This window comes from Peromyscus californicus, unplaced genomic scaffold, assembly GCF_007827085.1.
Source record: "Peromyscus californicus insignis strain IS unplaced genomic scaffold, ASM782708v3 Scaffold_4__1_contigs__length_199733344, whole genome shotgun sequence".
Classification (NCBI taxonomy): domain Eukaryota; kingdom Metazoa; phylum Chordata; class Mammalia; order Rodentia; family Cricetidae; genus Peromyscus; species Peromyscus californicus.
In genome coordinates this window covers 186,899,477-186,924,917 of record NW_026294562.1, presented here as the reverse complement: position 1 = coordinate 186,924,917, position 25,441 = coordinate 186,899,477, and the positions used below count along the sequence as shown (strand labels likewise).

The following is a 25,441-nucleotide window of genomic DNA, read 5'->3' as shown; positions in this document are numbered from 1 at the left end:
ATTGTTAAGCTGTATTTAATTATCCATTACAATTTAAATGAGTTGTGTAAGTATAATACCTTAAATAACTTCAATGAGAGTAGAAATATACACACAGGATAACAAAATTAACTTTAAATTTGTATCAATAAACTAAAATCCATAGCAATGTAAAATATTTCAAGCAAGTTGTTGCTCTTCAAAAGTAGGTTCAACGATCTACTCTTTTTCCTATCATATCTATATCCTATCTCCCTTTTTCTTTTAGAAAGGTATTGACTTTGACCACCCAACGGGAGAAAAGAAAGCCAAGAAGACTGCTCTGGTCCACGTGCAATGAAGATCCAGCTGTGGGCAGCTCCAGCCTGAGCAGTGCAGCACAGGCCTGAGCCAGAGGGCCTGTGAGGTCACAGCAACTTTTTATTGAATTCTTGCCACAATCCTTGGAGCACCAATTGCAGACCAATTGCTAAACGGTCTTATTAATAAAAATTTGGAGCCAGAAATTGGGGTTAAAGCCTGAGAGAGATCAGAGGAATAGGGAAAACCACAGGTAACCTCACCTCACCAACTCTGCAACTTCCTGTCTACCCACACCTATATGTCTTTATGTTCTGTTCTCTCATTTGCTCTCTCAGCCCAGATACATTACTTCCTGTCTGTCTAAACAGACCTCCAGACCTCTATGGTCAGTCCTGAAATTAAAGGCATGTATCACCATGCCAGGCTATGTTTCCCAGTGTGTCCTTGAACTCACAGAGAACCAGACAGATCCCTTCCTCCCAAGTGATAAGATTAAAGACATGTGCTACCACTGCCTGACTTCTATATAGTGGCTGGCTTTTTCCTGTGAGTTCCTGACAAGTTTTATTGGGGGACACAGTTTATTGGGGGGACACAATAGATCACCACAGTGGACCCAATGTTCAAGGAATAAAGTGTATCATGACAATATGTTGATTCAGTGATTCATAGTGGATAAAAGAATATTGCAGAAGGTCAAAGTTCAGATTCAAACAGGAAACTTGATTTCTTCATTGACATAAAGTTAATCATAAAAAATCAATTCAACAGAATCACTATTTTCATCAGAAAAAGACAGAAGTATTTAGAGTCAACCATGGACATAATATATTCATTCAGACATACATTTTGTAGAAGAAAGAATATTCTGTGACTCATGGAACCCTGGAAGGCAAAACAATTGATAGGCTCTAGTCTACAGAGCATTGTGCCTGGTGTTGTGACTTGGTCAGGCCTGCCATGGGCCTATTCTGATCCTTTTCCCTTTCATCTAGTATTGCTTCATCTGGTTTCATATGTTTGTATCATCATAAATGGCTGTCTCAAAAGAAGTTTCTTGGTTCACATTAGTGACTAAATCCAACAAGAGAATTTCTTGCCTTGGGACAGGTTCTCTTTGATCTTGGATGAAGTCATACTGCCTTTGGCTGGAGAAGATTTAAAAAATATTTTTCACCTGTCTTGTGATTGTTAATGTGGGGCCTGAGATGCAAAGCCTGAGGGAAGAAATTATTGGATAATTCCACAGGGGAGTGAAGAGTCTTGTGAGGAAAAACTTGGGATGATTCAAGGGATAGCTCGAGTCACCAATAAAATTCTAAACAAACAAGCACTCACATATGAGCTACGTATATTCACGCTGGATGCTTGGAGTTCACATTATCATGCTCATGAATGTCCAGTTACTTTGTTGATATGCTGTTCTCTTGGATTTTTATCTCTTGCTTTCTACAGATTCCTATTCTTCTGTGCTCCTACAGAAGCAGTGAGTGCTTAGTCAGAATGAATTACCGATTAATTGATAAAGGAAATGTGATGATTACTGGTTTTTTTCCTACATATGCTGTCTATCCACTCAACAAAACAATTGATTGGCGGATGATTAAATTTAACAGAGATTTTATGGTTGAGTATGTCTTTTTTCTATTTATTCATTATCTAAATTTGGCATTCATATGTCTTGGGGGAAGTATGGATTCCAACATCATTATTTCTCTCTTCCATTCCTAGATCTCTTCTGTGGTGCTGTCTTCTTAGTGACTCATCTTGTGCTTTCAAGGGGGAAATGGAAATTTGGGGTTTATTCATTTTCTTTTCTACAGTAGACACTGGGAATATCCCCCATATTCTCAGCTAAGCCCCTAACTCCTCAGGATTTGGATGTTTTCAATATGAGCTCTACTGTAGATGGATTAGATAATAGAAGGATGATAGAGTATTTGATAGGACTCTAGAAGTCTAGCTGTGCTCCTGTGAGAAGAAATGAATGCCACTGAAGTTAGTGATCAGCAATTTTGTTGTGTGTAAGTGACAAGTGTTATCTGTTTTTGCTGCTCAAGATTTGGGAGCAGACATGTCAGAATTAGACACTGGGACCAACTTTCTGCTTTAGAAATGCCTTCATCTATCTCAGATTCTTTTATCTGACTTCTAATAATTGTATTATCTGATAAATTAGATGCTTACCTGTTATTTCCATGAAAATGCAATGTATACTTCTTCATTATTATGAATCTGTTTCCCTGTGGTGCTTAATGTGATTAGACCTTGGAATACTGCTTTTAGTTATTCTCAAAGATACAAGATTAACACACAGTGTCAGACAAGTCTAACTGAGTATCTTAGGTCCTGCTAAAGATAAACAATCATGTGTGTTAGGGTTTAGAAGAAGTCAAGGATGTTCTACCCAAGCTGACATGCTCATATCTGTGGGTAATTACACAATAAGTGTCTGAAAATAAGAAGTGCAGCTTGCTCTCAAGGCTGAACTCAACAAAGGCAACATGGAAATACATATTCAAGAGTTAGATTGGAGGCAATGGGTGGAAAATCACCTAAAATAAACATAGGACTGAAGGTGAATAATTGTCAGTAAGGCAATACTGTGTCTGCTGAAATGTGGCGGTGGAGAGCGGTGAGAGAGAAAATGTTCAAGCATGGAATGTCATTTTACATGAAGGTTATTGTAATATTGTAATAGGTTAATTCTTAATTTGATACAATGAAGACACAGGGAAAATATTAAAAGATAAAATATTCTGTGGAAGAGTCTACTGGCTCCAGGGATCATTACTTCAAGTTAGGTTAAGAAGCTGTAGGGTCTACCAGACATTTGACCTTGTATGCAGGAAGGAGATTTGTCTGCTTTACAGCAGATGGTGTCCCTGTTCCTCCCTGTTCCTCATCTTCTTCTCTGTTCTCCAATCTCAGCAGCTCAGACAACACTGTGCATCAGTTTAAGTCCCTCTTCAGCTTATACATCAGCAACCCCATGCCTGCAAAGGGACTGTAATAATGTGAGTTCTCTGTGGCTGGGTTGTCTATTATGTAAGTGAAGAGAATGCTGTGTAAATTTGATTTTATATCTTATGATGTATAAAAATAAAACTAAAGTATATTTGCAATTATAAAAGCTATAAAAACCAACATGTCTGATTAGACAACACATTTTCAAATTATACTTTGCATAGAGAGTGAGGCACATGCAAATATATACATTGCAAGGATCACAACTGTTTTCATGCTTTTGATAATCTTTTTACACAGGTGTGGGAAAGTATGTATGTAATTAGAAAAGCGTATTGTTCTGGTATTCTCCAGTTAAATTTCCTCATGTTCGAATGGTAGCACTATAAGTATATTTATCTTCATTGTAATAACTACAAAAGATCATGAGTTGTGGGGCCAGCATTATTTTCTATTTCTCTAGTTTTTGTGTGGACTAATTTTCTAACTGGATTTTACTTTCTTGTTGAAAGATAGTAAGTAAAAATTTGATGGGTACAGAATTATGTCTAATCGGTACAAAACATGTCTACCATCTGATTGAAGCAGATTAATCTAAATAAGCACATGTTGATTCACACTATAGAATCTTTTCTGAATGGTGGTTAATTTCCCTGCAAAGCAATAATGACAGACAGTTTCTTTCACTGTGTATGGGAATGCTTTTCCTGAACACTAACTCAGAAATACAGCTGACTTAGTACGTCCAAGCTGCATTGTATCCGTTGTGTGTGCATTTTTGTATTAATAACGTGAAACAATTCATGTACTAGATGAATATGAAAAGTCAGATTTTAAGATTTTTTTCTAGTATACTATGGATATTCACCATTTTTCAGTCTTTTTCAAATTGAGGGACATAAAGATCTAATTACAGATTATTTGAAAATATTGTAGATATTTTAAATATTTTAAATATTTACAATATATCATCCTGAAGGTGTAAAAAACAAGAACTTTTCATTGGACAAAGTCTATTTATCTTTTTTATTAAGGAATTTTTAATATATTTTGCATACCAACCACAGATTCCCCCTCTCTTCCCTCCACCCGCACTTTCAGCCTTCCACCTCTCTCCCTAGCCCCCAAATCCTCCTCCAACAAGGTAAGGCCTCCCATAGGGAGTCAGCAGAGCCTGGTGTAGGCAGTAGAGGCATGTCCTTGCCCCTCACTTTGAATCAAGGCTGTGAAAGTTGTCCCACCATAGGTAGTATGCTCCAAAAAGGCAGCTCATGTGCCAGGGATGGATCCTGATCCTATTGCCAAGGGGCCTGTTAAGCAGATCAAGCTACACAACTGTCTCACTTATGCAGAGGGCTTACTCCAGTCCCATGGAGGCTTCACAGCTGTTGGTCTGAAGTTCATGAGTTCCCACTAGTTTTGTTTGTTTGTCTCTGTAGGTTTCCCTATCATGATCTTGAGGCACCTTGCTCCTAGAATTCCACTTTTCTCTCTCTTTGAATGGTCTCCTGGAGCTTGGCCTGGTGCTTGGCTCTGGATGTTGGCATCTACTTAGATCAACTGCTGGATGATTGCTCTATGATGACATGGTATTCACTGTCTGTTTTTCTTTTATTTTTGTTCATCTTTGATCATGAATCCCTAATCTAAAATAACAGGGGGAAAAGCATGTTAATTATATTACAGCATTTCCCTTGCATAATAATTCAGACTTTCAATGATTGTATTTTCACTGAAAATAAAAAGATTAGGTGAATATCAAGTTGTACACTGAGTTACCTTCACCAATTTTATTCAGAATAGTAAATATTTATTGAATCTGTTTTGCTATAGAGTGCAAGTGATGTGAGGCTGGAAACACTTAGCAACCCACACAGGATGTTGATCCTTTCCTGCTTTTCTTACTGACCAGTCTATGAATTCTCACACCATTCTCATACTTCTTAAAATATTAATATTTATCAATTATCAAAACTATATTTTTCAGTATTGCATACCCTTTCTGTTTAATCCTCAATTGTTTGCACTGATTTTTGTAAGCTTTGAATTGCCATAGTTCTCAGTAATATTATAAAAGCTCATAAAAATTTAAGCAAGTTTTGAATATATTTATCATCATGACATCAATATCTATTTATGGGATAGAGGATGATAATTCATCATATGTAAAAATGTACAATGATTAAATTATGAAGTTTAATATGTCCTCCTTTCAACTTTAATCATAATAATTATACATTTTCTGGCAAACCATGAATCATGTGCTCTCCAAACCAAGTATGTTGCTGGATATTGTGGTGGTGCACACCTCTGAACATAATCTGAACATTTGTTTGGCACAGACAGGTTTTTTTTTGTTTTTTGTTTTGTTTTGTTTTTTTTTGGTTTTTCGAGACAGGGTTTCTCTGTGTAGCTTTGCGCCTTTTCCTGGAACTCACTTGGTAGACGAGGCTGGCCTCGAACTCACAGAGATCCGCCTGGCTCTGCCTCCCGAGCGCTGGGATTAAAGGCGTGCGCCACCACCGCCCGGCAGCACAGACAGGTTTTTAAGGCAGGCTTAGACTATATAGAAAGTTTAAGAAAACCCAAAGAAATATTTATATACTTAACAATAGCATTCTTTTAGAAAAATCTTTCTTGATACTCTTAAGTACAAGTAATACTTTGTAAGTAGACCAAATAAAACAAAACAGTTTGTGAATACCTTTTAATAAAAAATTATATTTAATAATTTTGGGTGAGGATATAAAATTCTATGTAGTTGCCCACAGTGTATTTATATCTTGGATTCCATGAGAACAAAATGCCAAGCTCCACATCTGTGTGCTCACAGTGGAATAGAGAAACATTCTCCCACTTTTTGCATTGATGTGTACATAATGCATAGAAACATAAAGGAGTCCTTATTTACATCATCTGAGCTCTATAGAATTTTTAAAGCTTTTAAACAAATATGTTTTGTATTGAAACTGTCTTCTCAAGATTTTGAGCATCATAGCCCATTGGTTTGTATAAAATAAAGTTTCTGGGCCAGAATGCCCATATTTTGAGGGCATTTTGAAAGTATTGTTTCATGTGGGTGTGTTATTGAAGGCTGCTATATGCATAGTGGACAAACAGTAATTTCTCTAAACTCATCAGCTATCTAGAGGTTTAGAAATGCACTAGGTGTTCAATATAAAGATGGAGTTGACTTATGATGTTCTTTGACTATTTATGTTTTTGTTCTGTATTACTTGTCTGTTTCTGAAAATGGGGAATTGAAATCACTCACCATCTCCTTTTTGGGGTTGATCTGTGCTTTTGAATGTAATACTGTTTCATTAAGGAATTTGAGGACTCCTATGTGTAATGTGTACATGATTAGAACCGTAATGCCCTGTTGTTAGATTTTTTTTCTTTAATGAGTAGAAAGTATGCATCACTATTTCTTCTGAGTAGGATTTGTTTGATGCCTTAGTTGTCACACCTTAAGAGTTATGCATGCTAAGTTTTTACTTGCATTTGCTTGGGATTCTTTTTCCATCCTTTAACTCTAATTGAGGACTATCATGGTTGTGAATTGTGCTTCTTGGAGACAGAAAAATCCTGGGTATTGTTTTCTGATTCAATCTATTTGTGTTGTCCATGAGTTCATAAATATTAAGAGTTATTATTGGATGGTATGTATTACTTCCTGTCAGTTGTTGTTGTTGTTGTTTTGTTGTTTTTAATTGTTCTATTAGATGTGTGTTATTGAGTGTTCTGGAATTGTTCATTGTTCCCAGCCATCTCGGATATATTTAGCCTTTTCTTCAGATCTAACTGTTCCTTCCTGTTTCCTTTGCCGAACTGGTTTAGTGGTGATAATGTCCTTCAACCTCTTTTATCATGAAAAATTTACCTTTCCCTATAACTATAACTATAAAACTATAACTATAACTATAACTATAACTATAACTATAACTATAACTATAACTATAACTATCTAATCTTCAACACCCTCAGAAACCCAAGTAGGAAATAATATTACCTAGTTAAACAGGAAGTGGGAACAAGAGACTTCCAAAAAATGTGAGTTGGCAGAAACAGCCAGCTGCCTGGACAGTCACCAGAGGGTTCTCTGCAACATTGGGGCATCATCTTCAGCCTACAGGCTTAGCATATCTCACAGACTCATTTGTAGGATGTACACAAGGCCAGCAGCTGGACCTCACATTTGGTGCCAGTATTCCATGTACCAGATAAACCTGAAATCCACCAGTGTCCTGTCATGATTCCGGATTTTAAATTCTGGAAATTGATGGTGGTTTTGGAATTTGGCTGCCCATTCTTCTCAGATTGTGGGTGGCTTCATCTTGACATCCCATTCTTCTCAGCTTGTGGATGGTTTCATCTCCTTTATTAAATACCAGTCTACCATTGAGAGGTTAGACTCCCTCAGCCTAGTTACTCCTGCAAGAGTAACTCTTTCAGCTACTGTTCCACGGCACACCAGAAGCCGTCGGTCCATTGCCTGTTCAACTGCCTTCGAAGAAAGGGATACTGTACCTTTTCCAGATTGCAAAGCCACTTCAGCAATGGTGTTGTATTGTCCTGGCCTCAGATGACACCTGTTGCCAAAGCTGCAACCATACAGGATCGGTAGTCATTTGTTTTATGTCTTGTTTGTCAAATTTGGACAGCATACTGTTAGCAGTCAATGTGAGGGAACTTCCTTGCCCAGTGGCTAAATTTTGCTACAGTGAAAGTTAACTCCATTTGCAGTTTCTTCAATGCCCATATCTTCTCTGAAGTAGATTGGTCCTGCCAGGAGCCGACATGTCTCATAGTCATAAAAAAAAGAAAAAAATCTATGTTATTAAAACATTTTAAATGCCATATTCTGTAGATCTCTGATGGGTTTGAAGATGACCTGTCTATCTGAAATATATCTCTGCTTAACCTTGAAAACATATCTAGTATGACTACAAGTTTGATTGTAATGTCTAATGTCTAACTTTCATTTCTTTATATCCTAACAGTTGGTAATAATAACATTCAAGGATTAGCAGTTTCCATTACATTGTTAAAAGACCTGTATAGGTACAACATCCTGAACAAGATTAGAAATATATGTACAGCATTTTCTAACAATATCATTCTCAAATTTGTATCAATATACATAATTTGTATACAATATACAAAAATCCAAGGCAATGTAAACTACTTAAAACTAGTTGTTGCTTTCAAAAGATAGATTCAATAATCTAACTTTTCATCAATATCATATCTATATCCTCTCTTTTTTCTTTTCAGAGTAGATTTTATAATCCTAATCTTATCTACAGCCTCTATTTTTTTCAAACAAAAACTTTAAATATAATCTCCTTTTGATTAGACTCTTTTCCTGACCATTAACCATAATAACTTGTAACCAACCATCCGAAACCATGACAATTATCCCAAACCTGAAACCCACTGAAAGTCCAAAAACCACCTACCCCTCCTTTTGGGAATGTGGGTGTCATGTTCTTAAAATTGCTTCCTGCTGTTGGTGGGAGGAGCCATCTTTAGGGGATCCTGAAAAGAAAAATTTTGGGTTAGTTGTTAAGTCCTGAGAGAGGTAGCTGTGCTTCACACAACAGGTGAAGAACGCTCTTATGTACAGACAGCCAAGATCCTAGGATGCTGCTGTCAGCCCAGCTGTGCCACCATTCTGACTCCTCATGCTGACTCCTTGGTGGCCTCCCATCCAGAGCAGTCAAAAGGCTGCAGGGGACCAGGTGGCCACTTTGCAGCCTCTGAGGCTGCTGCTGCTGCTGCCTACCCTCAGCCCAGCCCCATTGTCATCAGCCAGCACCAGGGGACATGGGTCGCTTGGGCGTGAGGCCACCTTGCATCGTGCTTCAGGAGCAGGGGCGTTCATGCTTTGCTCAGGGGCCAGACGTAGTTGGAAGTTTTCCTGTGTCCTCTCCGGCAGTTGGAACAAATCTCTCCAACTCATGTTCACCAAGTAAATACAGGCTTATACTAATTATAACTGCTTGGCTACTAGCTTAGGCTTATTACTGACTAGCTCTTACACTTAAATTAACCCATAATTCTTATTTAGGTTTAACCACATGGCTTGGTACCTTTTCTCAGTTCTGCCTTGACATCTTGCTTCCTCTGTGTCTGGCTGGTGACTCCTGACTCTGTCCTTCCTCTTCACAGAGTTCTTTTAGTCTTCTTGCCCTGCTTATACTTCCTGTCTGGCTACTAGCCAATCAGAGCCTGATGGGGGATGGTCATAGTTCAGCCTGCCTGCAGGAGACCTGCCAACTGGCCTGAAACTGGGACTGCAATGGTAGTGGTGTGGGGGCACAGGGTTGTGCCCCTGGGTCCAAAGCCTAGAGGTTGGGGTGATGGGCTATGAGAACAAAGACTTACCTCTTAGTCCAATTGGTGCTGGTGGACTCTGTCTTAGGGAACAGCTGCAGTCTTGGAGGGTTAGGGGGGCTTGTAGATTACAGGATCTGATGGGGGAATGGTGGTAGTCCAGCCTGTCTGCAAGAGACTTGCCTGCTGGCCTGAAACTGGGGCTACAGTGGGTGGTGATGTGGGGTGCAGTGGTGTAACCCTAGGCTCAAAGCCTACAGGCTTGCTATGAGGACAAAGACTTACTTATCTCTTAGTCCAATTGGTGCTGGCAGACTCTGTCTCAGGGCTACAAAATATTCTTAAGGGCGGGCCCCAAGCTCAGTAGTAGATGGGGAAAAAATAAAAGCTCAATGGTGTTTTTTGGAGGTTAATTTTTTCAACCTTATTGTCTTTCATGTGCGTATTATAGTTTCTGACTTTTCTATAGTCATTCAGCTTTATTAGATCAGGAGGTGTTTTATACAGGCAAAGTAACACAGATTCACAGAGTTAAACAACTGCAACATAAACAAAATAAAATACCTTAAAATAATAGTATACAGTAGTTCCCCTTTTCTCTAAATAAAAAGAAAGGTTTTAACTCTAACTCAGTATAACTACATACAACAAAAACTTATCAAGTAAGAATTACATTTACAATATTCAGTCCATGTACATTTAGCAAATTCAGAGAAAGCACTCCACCATCCATCCATCTTAGTGACTCCAAAGATTTATACATAATCTACTTTCTATCATAACTCAGGAAAACTGCAACTGTAACTATCTAGTCTTCAACTCCATCCAAGACCCCAGAAGGATATAATATTATTTACGTAAACAAAAGTGCATTGCAAACAACTTCCAAAAACTCTGGAAATGACAGAGACCTCTTATTGCCTGGACAGTCACCCAAAGTTCTTCTGCAACATTGGGGGCATCCATCTTCAGCCTACAGGCCTAGAGTATCAGGCAGACTTTTCAGTGAAGCAGGAAATTTGAAGGCCTGAGTTTCTGACGTTTTGTTTCTATGGTTTCTGTGTATTAACACATGTGTGTGTGCCTCTGCCTCCCTAGGTGTTCTTTTTTCTTTGGCGCTTATTCTTCTATCTGTTTGTTTGGTATGATATTGTCTTGTTTATTTTTTTATTTTATAATTTAATTTAAATTTACATATCAGCCACGGATTCCCATGTCCTCCCCCCTCTCCCCCCCCCCCCCGCCTTCCCCCCAGCCCAATCCCCATTCCCATCTCCTCCAGGACAAAGACTCGCTGGGGATTCAGCTCAACCTGGTAGATTCAGTCCAGGCAGGTCCAGTCTCCTCCTCCCAGGCCGAGCCAAGTGTCCCTGTATAAGCCCCAGGTTCCAAACAGCCAGCTCATGCACTGAGGACAGGTCCCGGTCCCACTGCCTGGTTTCCTCCAAAACAGTTCAAGCTAATCAACTGTCCTACTTATCCAGAGGGCCTGTGTTGCATGAAGCTTAAAGAGTTCTTATTAATAAAATCAAACCAGAGGCCAATTATTGGGGTTAATGCTGGTAGATCAGAGAGACAGAACAAGCCACAGCTATCTCACCTGGCCAACTTCTCAGCTGGTCTTGTTTCCTCAGACTGGAAGCTTCTGTGTCCTCATATCCAAATGACTCTCAGCTGAACTGTGTTGTTAGAAGCCTGAATGCTTAACTAGCCAAATGCTTAACCAGCCAAATGCTTAACCAGCCAAATGCTGCTAGTTTCTGGTCCTCACGCCTCATATACCTTTCTGCTTTCTACCACCACTCCCTGGGATTAAAGGCTGCTTTCTGGGATTAAAGGCGTGAGTCACCATGCCTGGCTGTTTCCAATGCAGCCTTGAACTCACAGAGATCCACAGGGATTTCTGTCTCTGGAATGCTAGGATTAAAGGCGTGTGCTAACATTTTCTAGCCTAAGTATCATGTGGCTTTTCTGTTCTCTGACCCCAGATAAGTTTATTAAGGTACACAATATTTTGGGGAACACAATACCACCACAGGCCTGATCGAGTTGGGGGCTCCTCAGTTATTGTTTCATAGTTCATGTGTTTCCATTTATTTGGCTATTTGTCCCTGTGCTTTTTCCAATCTTAGTCTCAACAATTCTCATTCATACAATCCCTCCTCTTTCTTGGCAATTGGACTCCTGGAGCTCCACCTGGGGCCTGGCCATGGATCTCTGCATCTGCTTCCATCAGTTATTGGATGAGAGTTCTGTCACGACAGTTAGGGTGTTTGGCCATCCTATCACCAGAGTAGGTCAGTTTGGGCTTACTCACAACCATTGCCAGTAGTCTATCATGGAGGTATATTTGTGGATTTCTGGGTACCTCTCTAGCACTTTGCTTCTTCCTATTTCCATGGGATCTTCATTTATCGTGGTCTCTTTTTCCTTGTTCTCCCTCTCTGTTCTTGATCCAACTGGGATCTTCCGCTCCCCTAAGCTCTCTTTCCCTCAACCCTTGCCCTTCATTGCCCCACTCACATCCAGGTTGCTCATGTAGATCTCATCCATTTCTCTGTCATTGGTCGATCCCTGTGTCTTTCTTAGGGTCCTGTTTTCTAGGTAGCCTTCCTGGAGTTGTGAGTAGCAGTCTAGTCATCCTTTGTTTTATATCTAGTATCCTCCTATGAGTGAGTATATACCATGTTTGTCTTTCTGAGTCTGGGTTACCTCACTCAGGATGATTTTTTCTAGATCCATCCATTTGCCTGCAAACCTCATGATGTCATTGTTTTTCTCTGCTGAGTAGTATCCCATTGTGTATATGTACCACATTTTATTTATCCATTCTTCAGTTGAAGGGCATCTAGGTTGTTTCCAGGTTCTGGCTATTACAAACAATGCTGATACGAACATAGCTGAGCAAGTGCCCTTGTGGTATGATTGAGCATTCCTTGGTTATATGCCCAAGAGTGGTATAGCTGGGTCTTAGGGGAGATTGATTCCCAATTTTCTAAGAAAGCACCATATTGATTTCCAAAGTGGCTGTACAAGCTTGTATTCCCACCAGCAGTGGAGGAGAGTTCCCCTAGCTCCACATCCTCTCCAGCATAAGGTGTCTTCAGTGTTTTTGATCTTAGCCATTCTGACAGTTGTAAGGTGGTATCTCAGAGTCGTTTTGATTTGCATTTCCCTGATGATTAGGGATGTTGAGCAATTCCTTAAATGTCTTTCAGCCATTTGAGCTTCCTCTGTTGAGAATTTTCTGTTTAGTTCTATAGCCCATTTCTTAATTGGACTGTTGGGCATTTTGAGGTCTAATTTCTTGAATTCTTTATATATTCTGAATATCAGCCCTCTGTCAGATGTGGGGTTGGTGAAGACCTTTTCCCATTCTGTAGGCTGTCGCTTTGTCTTGTTGACCATGTCCTTTGCTCTACAAAAGCTTCTCAGTTTCAAGAGGTTCCATTGATTGATTGTTTCTCTCAGTGTCTGTGCTACTGGTGTTATATTTAGGAAGTGATCTCCTATGCCAATGTGTTCAAGACTACATTCTGCTTTCTCTTCTATCAGGTTCAGAGTAACTGGATTCATATTGAGGTCTTTGATCCATTTGAACTTAAGTTTTGTGCACGGTGACAGATATGGATCTATTTGCAGCCTTCTACACATTGACTTCCAGTTATGCCAGCACCATTTGTTGAAGATGCTTTCTTTTTTCCATTGTACACTTTTGGCTTCTTTGTCAAAAATTGTATGTTCATAGGTGTGTGGATTACTGTCAGAGTCTTCAATTTGATTCCATTGGTCCACATGTCAGTTTTTATGCCAGTATCAACCTGTTTTTATTACTGTAGCTCTATAGTAGAGCTTGAGGTCAGGGATCGTGATGCCTCCAGAGGTTGCTTTATTGTACAGGATTCTTTTGGCTATCCTGAGTTTTTTGTTTTTTCAAATGAAGTTGAATATTATTCTTTGCAGGTCTGTGAAGAATTGTGTTGGTATTTTGATGGGGATTGCATTGAATCTGTAGATTGCTTTTGGTAAGATTGCCATTTTTACTATGTTATTCCTTGCCTATCCATGAGCATGGGAGATCTTTCCATTTCTGACGTTTTCTTCAATTTTTTTTTCAGGGACTTAACGTTATTGTCATATATGTCCTTCACTTGCTTGGTTAGTGTTACCCCAAGGTATTTTATATCATTTGTGGCTATTGTAAAGGGTGATGTATCTCTGATTTCCTTCTCAGCCTGTTTGTCAATTGTATATAGGAGGGCTACTGATTTTTTTGAGTTGATCTTGTATCTGCTATGTTGCTAAAGGTGCTTATAAGCTGTATTATTTCCTTGGTTGAATTTTTGGGGTCACTCATGTATACCATCATGTCATTTGCAAATAGGGAAAGCTTTACTTCTTCCTTTACAATTTATATCCCCTTAATCTCTTTATGTTGTCTTATTGCTCTGGCTAGAACTTCAAGTACTATATTGAATAAGTATGGGGAGAGCAGACAACCTTGCCTTGTTCCTGACTTTAGTGGAATTGCTTTGATTTTCTCTCCATTTAATTTGATGTTGGCTGCTGGCTTGCTGTAAATTGCCTTTATTATGTTTAGGTATGTTCCCTATATTCCTGAGCACTCCAAGACCTTTATCATGAAGGGATCTTGGATTTTGTCAAATGCCTCTTCTTCATCTAGTGAGATGATCATGTGTTTTTTTTTTCCTTTGAGTTTGTTTATATGGTGTATTACATTGACAGACTTTCATATTTTGAACCACCCTTGCATCCCTGGGATGAAGCCTACTTGATCATGGTGGATAATTGTTTTGATGTGTTCTTGGAGTCTGCCAGGATTTTATTGAGTACTTTTGCATCAATGTTCTTGAGGGAGATCAGTCTGTAGTTCACTTTCTTTGTTGCATCTTTGTTTGGTTTAGGAATCACGGTAATTGTAGCCTCATAGAAGGAGTTTGGTAATGTTCCTTCTGTTTCTATTGTGTGGAACAATTTAGAGAGTATTGGTATTAACTCTTCTTTGAAGATCTGGTAGAATTCTGTGCTGAAACCATCTGGTCCTGGGCTTTTTTTGCTTGGGAGACTTTTAATGACTGTTTCTATTTCCTTAGGGGTTATTGGACTATTTAAATAGTTTATCTGGTCTTGATTGAACTTAGGTATATGGTACCTATCCAGAAAATTATCTATTTCTTTTAGATTTTCCATTTTTATGGAGTAGAGGTTTTTGAAGTATGACCTGATGATTCTCTGGATATCTTCATTGTCTGTTGTTATGTCCCCCTTTTCATTGCTGATTTTGTTAATTGGGATGCTCTCTCTCTCTGTCTTTTGGTTAGTTTGGATAAGGGTTTGTCTATCTTGTTCATTTTCTCAAAGAACCAACTCATTGTTTCATTAATTTTTTGTATTGTTCTCTTTGTTTCTATTTTATTGATTTTAGCTCTCAATTTGATAATTTCCTGGCATCTATTCTTCCTGGGAGACTTTGCTTCTTCTTGTTCTAAAGCTTTCAGGTGTGCTGATAAATCACTAGTGTGAGATTTCTCCAACTTCTGTATGTGGGCATTTAGTGCTATGAATTTCCCTCTTAGCACTGCTTTCATAGTGTCCCATAAGTTTGGGTATGTGGTGTCTTCATTTTCATTGATCTCTAGGAAGTCTTTAATTTCTTTCTTTATTTCTTCCTTAACCCATTGGTGATTCAGTTGAGCATTATTCAGTTTCCATGAGATTTTAGACTTTTTGTAGTTTTTGTTGTTATTGAAATATAACTTTACAACATGGTGGTCTGATAGAATGCAGGAGGTTATTCCAATTTTTTTGTATCTGTTGAGATTTGCTTGGTGGCCAAGTATGTGGTCGGTTTTAGAGAACATTCCATGGGGTGCTGAGAAGAAGGTATATTCTTTTTTGTTAGGATGGAATGTTCTGTAGATATCGATTAAGTCCATTTGAGTCATAACATCAGTAAACTCCTTTATTTCTCTGTTAAGTTTTGTTTTGGGAGATCTGTCCAGTGGTGAAAGTCTCCCACTATTAATGTGTGGGGTTTTATATGGGATTTAAGCTTTATAATATTTCTTTTACATATGTGGGTGCCCTTGTGTTTGGGGCATAAATGTTCAGAATTGAAACTTCATCTTGGTGGATCTTTCCTGTGATGAGTATGTTATGCCCTTTTTGATCTCTTTTGATTGATTTTAGTTTGAAATCTATTTTGGTGGATATTAGGATGGCTACACCTGCTTGCTTCTTAAGACTATTTGATTGGAAAGTCTTTTCCCAGCCTTTTATTCTTAGGTAGTGTCTATCTTTGAATTTAAGGTGCGTTTCTTGTATGCAGCAGAAAGATGGGTCCTACTTTCATATCCATTCTGTTAGCCTGTGTCTTTCTATAGGTGAATTAAGTCCATTGATATTAAGGGATATTAATGACCAGTGATTGTTCATTCCTGTTATTTTTTGGTGGTAGTGTGTGTGTACCTCTCTTCTTTGGGGTTTACTGCTGTGGTGTTATCTATTGCCTGTGTTTTCGAGGGTGTATCTGACTTCCTTAGGTTGGAATTTTCCTTCTAGTGCTTTCTGTAGTGCTGGGTTTGTGGATAAGTATTGTTTAAATCTGGCTTTGTCTTGGAATGTCTTGTTTACTCTGTCTATGATGATTGAAAGTTAGCTGTGTATATTAGTCTAGGCTGGCATCCATGGTCTCTTAGTGTCTGCATTACATCTGTCCAGGTCCTTCTGGCTTTCAAAGTCTCCATTGAGAAATCGGGTGTTATTCTGATGGGTTTGCCTTTATAAGTCACTTGGCCTTTTTCCTTTGATGCTCTTAATATTCTATCTTTGTTCTGTACATTTAGTTGTTTAATTATTATGTGGCAAGGGGACTTTTTGGGGGGTCTAGTCTGTTTGGTGTTCTATAGGCTTCTTGTATCTTCATAGGCATTTCCTTCTTTAAGTTGGGAAAGTTTTCTTCTATGATCTTGTTGAATATATTTTCTGTGCCTGTGAGTTAGTATTCTTCTCCTTCCTCTATCCCTGTTATTTATAGGTTTGGTCTTTTCATGGTGGCCCAAATTTCTTGGACATTTTGGGTCATGACTTTGTTGGCTTTAGTGTTTTCTTTGACTGGTGAATCTATTTCTTCTACCGTATCTTCATCGCCAGAGATCTGCTCTTCCATCTCTTGCATTCTGTTTGTTATACTTGCATCTTAAGTTCCTGTTCGTTTACTCAAATTTTCTATTTCCAGCATTTTCTCTGTTTGTGTCTTCTTCATTTTTTTCTATTTCCCTTTTCAGGTCTTGGACTGTTTCCCTCATCTGTTTCATTGCTTTTTCATTGTTTTCTTTCATGGATTTATTGTTTTCTTTGCTTTATATGTCTTTTCCTCTAGTTTTTTATAGCATTCTTCCCATTTTTTGTTTGTCTTTTCCTCAATTTCATTTTTGATTTCTTCTTTATAAGCCTCTAGCATCTTCATGGTTGTTATTCATAAAGTTGCTTTCTTCTGCTTCTTCCACTTTGTGATGTTCAGGTCTAGCTGTTGGAGGAGGGCTAGGTTCTGGTGATGCTGTATTGCTCTTTATTTTGTTGTATGTATTTCTGCCTTGACGTCTGCCCGTCTCCTTGTGGTTTCGTTCTTGGTATTATCAGTGCTCTTGGTCCAGACAGAGCTGACAGATTCAGGAAGCCTCTCTCTGGTCCAGATGGGAGTTCCGGGCTGGATGGGAGCTGGGGGGCTGGTCTCTGAGTCTCAGGAAGTGGTGGGGTGTGGGGGCAGGGCATGGAGATTGCAGAGTCTGCAGGGCGGGGGTGGGGGTTGGAGAAGGGGAACCTTGTGGGGGTCCCGCCCATTGGCCAGAACCTGGGGCCAAGTTGGGTGGGTCTTCCCTGGAATGGCTGGTGCCCAGGGATGGGACCTAGGGGCAGGCTTCCCTGGGTATGACCCCAGACACTCACTTCTGGTCCAGATGGGAGTTCAGGGCTGGATGGGAGCTGGAGGCTGGTCTCTGAGTCTCAGGAAGTGGCTGGGGTCTCAGGCGGATGGGTATGGGGGTAGGGCATGGAGATTACAGGGTCTGCCGGGGGTCTTGGAAAAGGGGAACCTTCCCATGGGGCTGCTGAATGGCCAGAAACTGTGGCCAGGTTGGGCAGGTCTTCCCCAAAATGGCTGGTGCCCAGGGATGGGACCTAGGGCAGGGGGTTGTTTATTTTTATTTTAACTTATTATTTTTTAGATGCCTGCTTTTCTTCTAACGAAAGAGAAAAAGGGGTGTGATTTTGGGAAAGACCTGGGAGGGGTTGGTAGAGGGAAAACTGTAATTAGAATATACTGTATAAAAAATCTATTTTCAATAATAGAAAAAGAAACAATACCCCTATTCTAATTCTAGAAATTGCTGGGAAGATACTTAAACATGGACTTTTGGAAACAGAATATTTCAAACTGTAAACCCATTGCCCTAAACTTACACACATACCCCTTGTTGTGTGGTGTGAGTCTTCATCCTAAATATTGTTCTACTGTCTCTGCAGGTTTAAGTTGAGGAACTACCAATGTATTTTGGCCATGATGTTTGCCATTGAGGAGATCAACAGCGATCCCTATATTTTACCTAATATATCCCTGGGATTTGTTGTCCAGAATGTCCTTGATGGTCAAAGATACACTCTGGCCAATCTTATTGGTACATTTTCAGGCCCTGGTTATCCCACCCCTAACTACAGATGTGCAAGAGAGGGCATGTCAGCTGCTGTACTTACAGGACCATCATGGGCAATATCAGAATACATAGGGACACTGCTGGATCTTTACAAATATCCACAGGTGAGAGAGGGTGCTGGGATAGGAAATGATGTCAGCTCTACTTGGTGATACTTTAGGTGGCTGTGAGGAAAAACAAGGAAACTTAAATCACTCTGAATGGGTAGGGAAATGATGCAGACAGTTGGTGATGCATCTATACTTCTCTAGCTTAGAATAGAGAGAAGGGAAAGTGTGGAGTAGTGACAGCACACTATTGAACCTCTGAGTATTTTATGGACTTTTCTAGAAAACCCATAGGAAGGCAGGTTTGACCTTCAAGGCAGCATTGCCCTACAGGCTTCAAACCATTGCTGTAGAATGGAGTTGATTTTCATGACAATCATGAAAGAAAATGTTCTTTCTTCTGATTATTTTTCTCTACAGCTTACTTTTGGACCTTTTGATACAACCCTGAATGAAGAAAAACAATTTTCTTCCCTGTACCAGGTGGCCCCCAAAGACACATCTCTAACACTTGCCATTGTGTCTTTGATGCTTCATTTCCACTGGAACTGGGTTGGGCTGTTCATCATAGATGATGACAAAGGTGCCCAGATTCTGTCAGATTTGAGAAGTGAGATGGAGAAAAATGGAGTCTGCACAGCATTTGTGGAAATGATCACAGCCAACAGGGGTTCATTTCTGACCACATCCTGGAAAAATCAGGTGCAGATCCTGGAATCATCAGCAAATGTGATTATTATTTAAGGGGACACTGATTCTCTACTGAGCTTAATAGTAAATATTAAGAAGATATTACTCACATGGAAAGTCTGGGTCCTGAACTCACACTGGGATTATACCCAATTTGATAACTATTTACTGTTAGATTCATTGCATGGGGCCCTTATTTTTTCACACCATAAGGAGGAGATCATTAATTTTACAGATTTTATTCAGACAGCCAATCCTTACAAATATCCATAAGACACTTATCTTCATGTATTGTGGCACTCATTCTTCAATTGCTCATTTTTGAGGAAATATTGTAAAATTGTGGATAACTGTCTGCCTAATGCATCCTTGGGATTCTTGCCAGGAAACATATTTGACATGGCTATGAGTGAAGAGAGTTACAATGTGTACAATGCAGTGTATGCTGTGGCCCACAGTCTACATGAGATGACTCTCAATCAAGTACAATTTCAAACTTGTGGAAAAGGAAAAGAGATGGTATTCTTCTCATGGCAGGTAATGGTGCTGTTGTGTGTTATAACATCAGCAACACCAGACACTAAGAGTTATAATACATATAAACTAGACAATATGTATTTTAGATTATTTTGTGAAAAATCTACAAGACAGACTGTGCAAGGAGGAACCTCTTTTAAATCAATATACAGTTGTATAACAAAGGGTCATACACTATTTCTAGGATAAAATTTTCAACATAAAAAGTCCATTTATCCCAGAGATTTCACACAACAGAAAAGTCAGAGACAGAGAATTGTCTCAACGTATATGAGAACTTCTAAGATGCTTATGTTATGTAATTATCACTCATTAGATCATCCATTTTACATAGTAAAACTCTAAATATTTTCAAATCTTAATTGAGTATGACTGTAGTTTCAAAGAAGGGGACAGTTTTCTTCCATGTACACTCATAATTTAGGAGTGCTTGGTTCTAAGTTTTCTAATAAAATGAGTGGAATGTTTTAGAGTCATAATGATGTTTCCATTATCCTTGGTTTTCATTTGTTTGATGTGAGTGGTACCTATATTAAAGGTGCTTTTCACAACAGGTATTAAAATCAATAAGAGATGTTCCCTGATTCTGCCTCTATTGTACTTCCTTGGAGATTATGTAAGCATGCATCTCTTTTAGCTTCACCCATTCCTAAGGAAAACACATGGTCATGCTGGAGAACACGTGATTCTGGATCAGAAAAGGCAATCACATGTAGAATATGACATTCTCAATTTTTGGAATTTCCCAAAAGGTCTTGGGATAAAAGCAAAAGTAGGAACATTTTCTCCAAATGCTCCAGAGGGCCAGAAATTGTCCTTATCTTCTCAAATGATACAGTGGGCCACAGGATTAACAGAGGTGGGTTTCATCTTCCTTCAGTATTTTGACCTGTATGTAAATTTCAAAAACTATATTTCTGTGTGCTATGACCCTTCATTGCTCACACAGGGCCCATTTATAGACACATAATGAAAACCAATATAAAAAAATTGTCCTCATACCTAATTTCGCTGGATGAAATATTTATTTTTTCAATCTGCTCATTTATTTAATGTCATAAATATAGTATCTGATTCATGATTATTTCTCTCATTGTCATGAGTCACTTGACATATTTATTTTGATGCCATCTTGGAAGGTTTCAGTCAGTGATCAGTTGGTCATTTGCTTTTAGACCCCTGTCAATGTAGAAGAGCATGATTTGAATGTGTAGATGTATTAGTTGTTGATTTTGCTGTTGCAAAAAAAATACTTCCTGACAAAGAATATAGGAAAGTTTTTCTTGGCTCACAGTTTGAGGGTATATTCAGTCACTCCAGGAAGCCATGTTTTTAGGGGGTAGAGGTAGCTATTCAGATTGTATCAACAGTCAGGGTGCAGAGACAGCTGAGCTCTACTGTTCACCTTTTTCTTTTTTCATTCATTCAGAGACCAGGGCCAATAAATCAGGGCCATTTTTCAACACAAGGAACCTAATGAAGAAAAGCTTTCACAATAGTTCTCATAGATTGGTTTCCACAGTGGTTCTAAGACCTATCAAGTTGACAAGATGAACCATTACATGAAAGAAAAATGTATATGCCTTTGTATCCAGAAGTCAAGAGACAGTAGGTTTGTAGTCTCACCAAGACATGCTACCAAGGACCTAAATTTTTATCTCGTTCTTTTTGCCCCATTATTTTTCAACAATTTTCCAACAAAGTTGTGTTATTGGGGCCAAGTGTTTTCCAGTTGGGCCTTTGAATGACTCATCTTACTAGTAGAAACAATTCAAATATTTACATTTAGAGACAATAAAAACAAATTAATGTTACATGTTTTAAAACACTCTACCTGTTATAGAATCCAAAAAATCCTGAATATTTGCAACCATTCATTTTATTATTCTCAGATTCCTCAGTCTGTATGCAGTGAAAGCTGTGATCCCGGATTCAGGAAAACTCACCAGGAGGGCAGAGCTGCCTGTTGCTTTGACTGTACCCCTTGCCCAGAGAATGAAATTTCCAATGAGACAGGTAAATGCCAATCATTTCATGGTAGATAGATAGATAGATAGATAGATAGATAGATAGATAGATAGATAGATGGAGAGCTAGACAGGAAATAAAAACTAAATCCATTGCATTACTCAGGCTCCTTCAGAGTATGAGGACATAGAGAGCATCATGGACTTTACAAATATAGGTATATTTGGGATACATATAAGAGAACATCATTGTAAGATGAGGATTTCAAAGCACATTCTCTCTATCACACTGAAGTCTCATGCCCTCTTAAGAATGGCGATGTATTGATGAAGAGACAATGACAGAGTGAAATTAGGTGCATGTGATGTATATCAGTGCTCTAATGACTTATAAAACAGATACAATAGTGTCACTAAGGTGAGAATACCATATGCGTAACAACAGAGAAAGCACTGGGGCTGTTTAATTTCTGTCAGCATGAAGCAGAAGGCAAATTGAGTTTAAGAATATTCTCTAGAAAATCATTCTGTATTTGTATCTGAAACAAAGCAAGATGGTTCAGATAACATTTCAATGCTCTGGAGCAGGGAAGTAAGTGGCTTAGGATAAAAGGGAAAACCTGAGTATGCACTCATGAGCACCTGCATTTCTGCCAGATGTGGATCAGTGTGTAAAGTGTCCAGAAACTCACTATGCAAATACAAAGAAGAGCTACTGCCTGCAGAAAGGGGTGACATTTCTGGCCTATGATGACTCCTTAGGGAAGACACTCACCTTCATGTCCCTGGGCTTCTCCTCACTCACAGTTGTTGTTCTTGGGGTGTTTCTGAAACACAGAGACACTCCCATTGTCAAGGCCAATAACCAGGATCTCAGTTACACCCTGCTCATCACTCTGACCCTCTGTTTTCTCTGTCCCTTGCTTTACATTGGCCATCCTAGCACAGTCACCTGTATCCTGCAGCAGAACACATTTGGACTTCTGTTCACTGTGACTCTTTCCACTGTGCTGGCCAAAACTCTCACTGTACTTATAGCCTTCAAGATCACTGATCCAGGGAGAATGAGGAGGTGGCTACTGATAGCAAGGGCCCCTAATTTCATCATTCCCATCTGCACCCTGCTGCAAGTTATTCTTTCTGGAATCTGGCTGGCAACCTCTCCTCTATTTATTGACAAAGATGTTCATTCAGAACATGGGCACATCATCATCACTTGCAACAAAGGCTCAGCTATTGCTTTCTACTGCATCCTGGGATACCTGGGAACACTGGCTCTAGGGAGTTACCTTATGGCTTTTTTGTCCAGAAATCTGCCTGACACATTCAATGAAGCCAAGTTCCTGGCTTTCAGCATGCTGGTGTTTTGCAGTGTCTGAGTCAGCTTCCTCCCTGTCTACCACAGCACCAAGGGGAAGGTCTTGGTGGCTATGGAAGTCCTTTCTATCTTGGCTTCCAATGCATCACTCTTAGGCATCATCTTTGCCCCCAAGTGCTACATCATATTATTAAGACCAAAAAGGAACTCACTTCACCACATTAGGAAGAAAACATATGCTAGGAGGAAATACCTTGAAACCTAGTTACAGTGTTTTTAAATTAAAGAGTTTTGAAGCATGATTGTTCTTCACTATCTGAACACTCACATATGAAGTTATAATTTGGTATTTGATCCTGTAGGCTGTTATTTCTTTAGGTGATCATATTAGACTACATTAATTCTGTATCCATCTTTTTGCCACATTGAAATACAAGCGGCATGTTGAGTCCTCCTCTTGCATTCACTATTGCTTTTGTGTTTTGCTTTCATTTGCTGATGAAATCAAAATTTGTGAATTCTTCCACTTGGATCAGTCACGTATTTTATTAATTTGACAACAGGATTCCAAAAAATATTTACTCTATCAGCTGTGATTGCTCACAAACATATTCAAGTCATGTATGTAAATATTCTTCAACATTTTGTTTTGACATTCAATACAGCAAATTGATGTCAATATAATGTTTTTTTTCTGAAGCCATTAAGACATTTCACCAATTTCTCATGCTTTCTTATGGTATATGATTATATTCCGAAGAAATCCAAATTGTTTACATGCTATGTAAACTTCATGATTCTGCTATACCAGATTACTACATACTAACTTAGGACCTCATTTTATAACCCAACTACAAACATCAACCAGAACAGCCAATTTGCAGGCAATGTGTAGAGGCACTCTTTGAATTATGGTGATGTATACTAAATATGCAGCTATAACTACTCCTATGGTGATGTTTTATTTGTATTAAAATGTTATTTGTATGTTAATAAATAAAGTGCCCGGGGGTCAGAGCTATTAGCAAGCCATAGAAAAGCAGGGCAGTGGTGGCGTATGCTTGTAATCCCAGCACTTGGTTGGCAGAGCTAGATAAGTCTCTGTGTGTTCAGGGATACAGCGAGTACTGGATACACATGCCTTTAATCTCAATACCAATCATAGAAAACCTGGAGGTCTATACAGACAGGCCGTGATGAGGTGGTCATGTGGTTGGGTTTACAACCAATGAGAAGGCAGAACAGGAGCTCTATATAAAGACTTTAACACAGGGGTAGCTCTGGTTCGGAGAGCTAGGACCACTGCAGGAGGAAGGGTAAGGTTTTAGCTCTTAACTCTGACCTCTTGGATTTCTTCTTTGCATTGGTTCTGTGTTTCTTATTTAATAAGAAAGTTGGTTACATCTACATTTGGCGCCCAACGTAACAAGAATCCATTAAAACCGCTTGGCTCGGCTTGGCGGCAAGTCCAGTTTCTAGCCTGGGTGGCCTGGCTCCCTAGCTCAGGCCCAGGTCTGACTGACCCACAGCTGGAGCTACTTGCAACTGCTACAAACAACTCAGGCCTGCCCTGCCAAACAGGGCCCCTGCCTGTAAAGCCAAGGCTTGACTTGGCTCAAGCAGCTAAGCTTTCTTGCTCTCTCTCTCTCTCTCTCTCTCTCTCTCTCTCTCTTTCTCTCTCTCTCTCTCTCTCTCTCTGGATTCACACCTCGAACACCAGGTGGCTGTTTTGAAATTCCCTCAGATTCTACTGTTCTACGCAGACTTGGTAAGTCAATTAACATATCTATTTAAGAGAGAATTTTTTTCTATATTAAAAAAATGGGCTTTATGTGTACATTGGAAGAAAATTGGGCTTTGTTTGAAATTTTAGGCACTCTGACAATGGAACAACTATATGAGAAGATTAATATTGATCGAATTATTCAGTTTATTACTTTTCTTATCCTCATTTTACTATTTAAATGATAGTCAATTTAAGTGCCAGGATAACAGTCTTAGAAAAACTTGTTAAACCTGTAAAGATGAATTATAGAGAAATTCAAATTCAGACAGAAGAAATTAACAGTGATGTTTCAAAATTGGATCATAAGGTTACAGAAAGAAAGCCAGTTTTCACATAATCACCCTTAATTTATCCGGTAGCCATACTAGCAGCTACCTGATGAAGAGAATGAACAAAATACTTGGATTCCAGTTAAAATGTTAGACTTATGAAGATTTAAGGAGGCAATAGCATCTGATGCTATGCACTCCCCATATGTAAGGCAAATGTTAAACACCTGGTCAACTTGTAATAGGTTTCTACCAAAGGACTGGTGGGATTTGGCACAGGCTGTTCTTGAACCTGGACAAAATCTCCAGTGGAAAATGTGGTTCAATAATGAGACTAAAAATATTGAAAAAAAAATGGAGAGAAAATGGAATACAAGTCTGCCAGGATCAGCTTATTGGAGAAGGCCAATATGCTTCAGTACAAACACAATGTTTATATGATGTCCAAACCCTAGTTCTATGTTGAACGGCAGCCTTGAATGCATGGGACAGAGATGAAGAACCAGG

The 25,441-nt window shown here is 39.1% G+C and overlaps 1 pseudogene; it reads left to right on the top strand.

The window, feature by feature from the left end:
* Positions 1–1,698: 1,698 nt before the first annotated feature.
* Positions 1,699–23,144, top strand: LOC128095167 (vomeronasal type-2 receptor 116-like; annotated as a pseudogene).
* Positions 23,145–25,441: the final 2,297 nt, after the last annotated feature.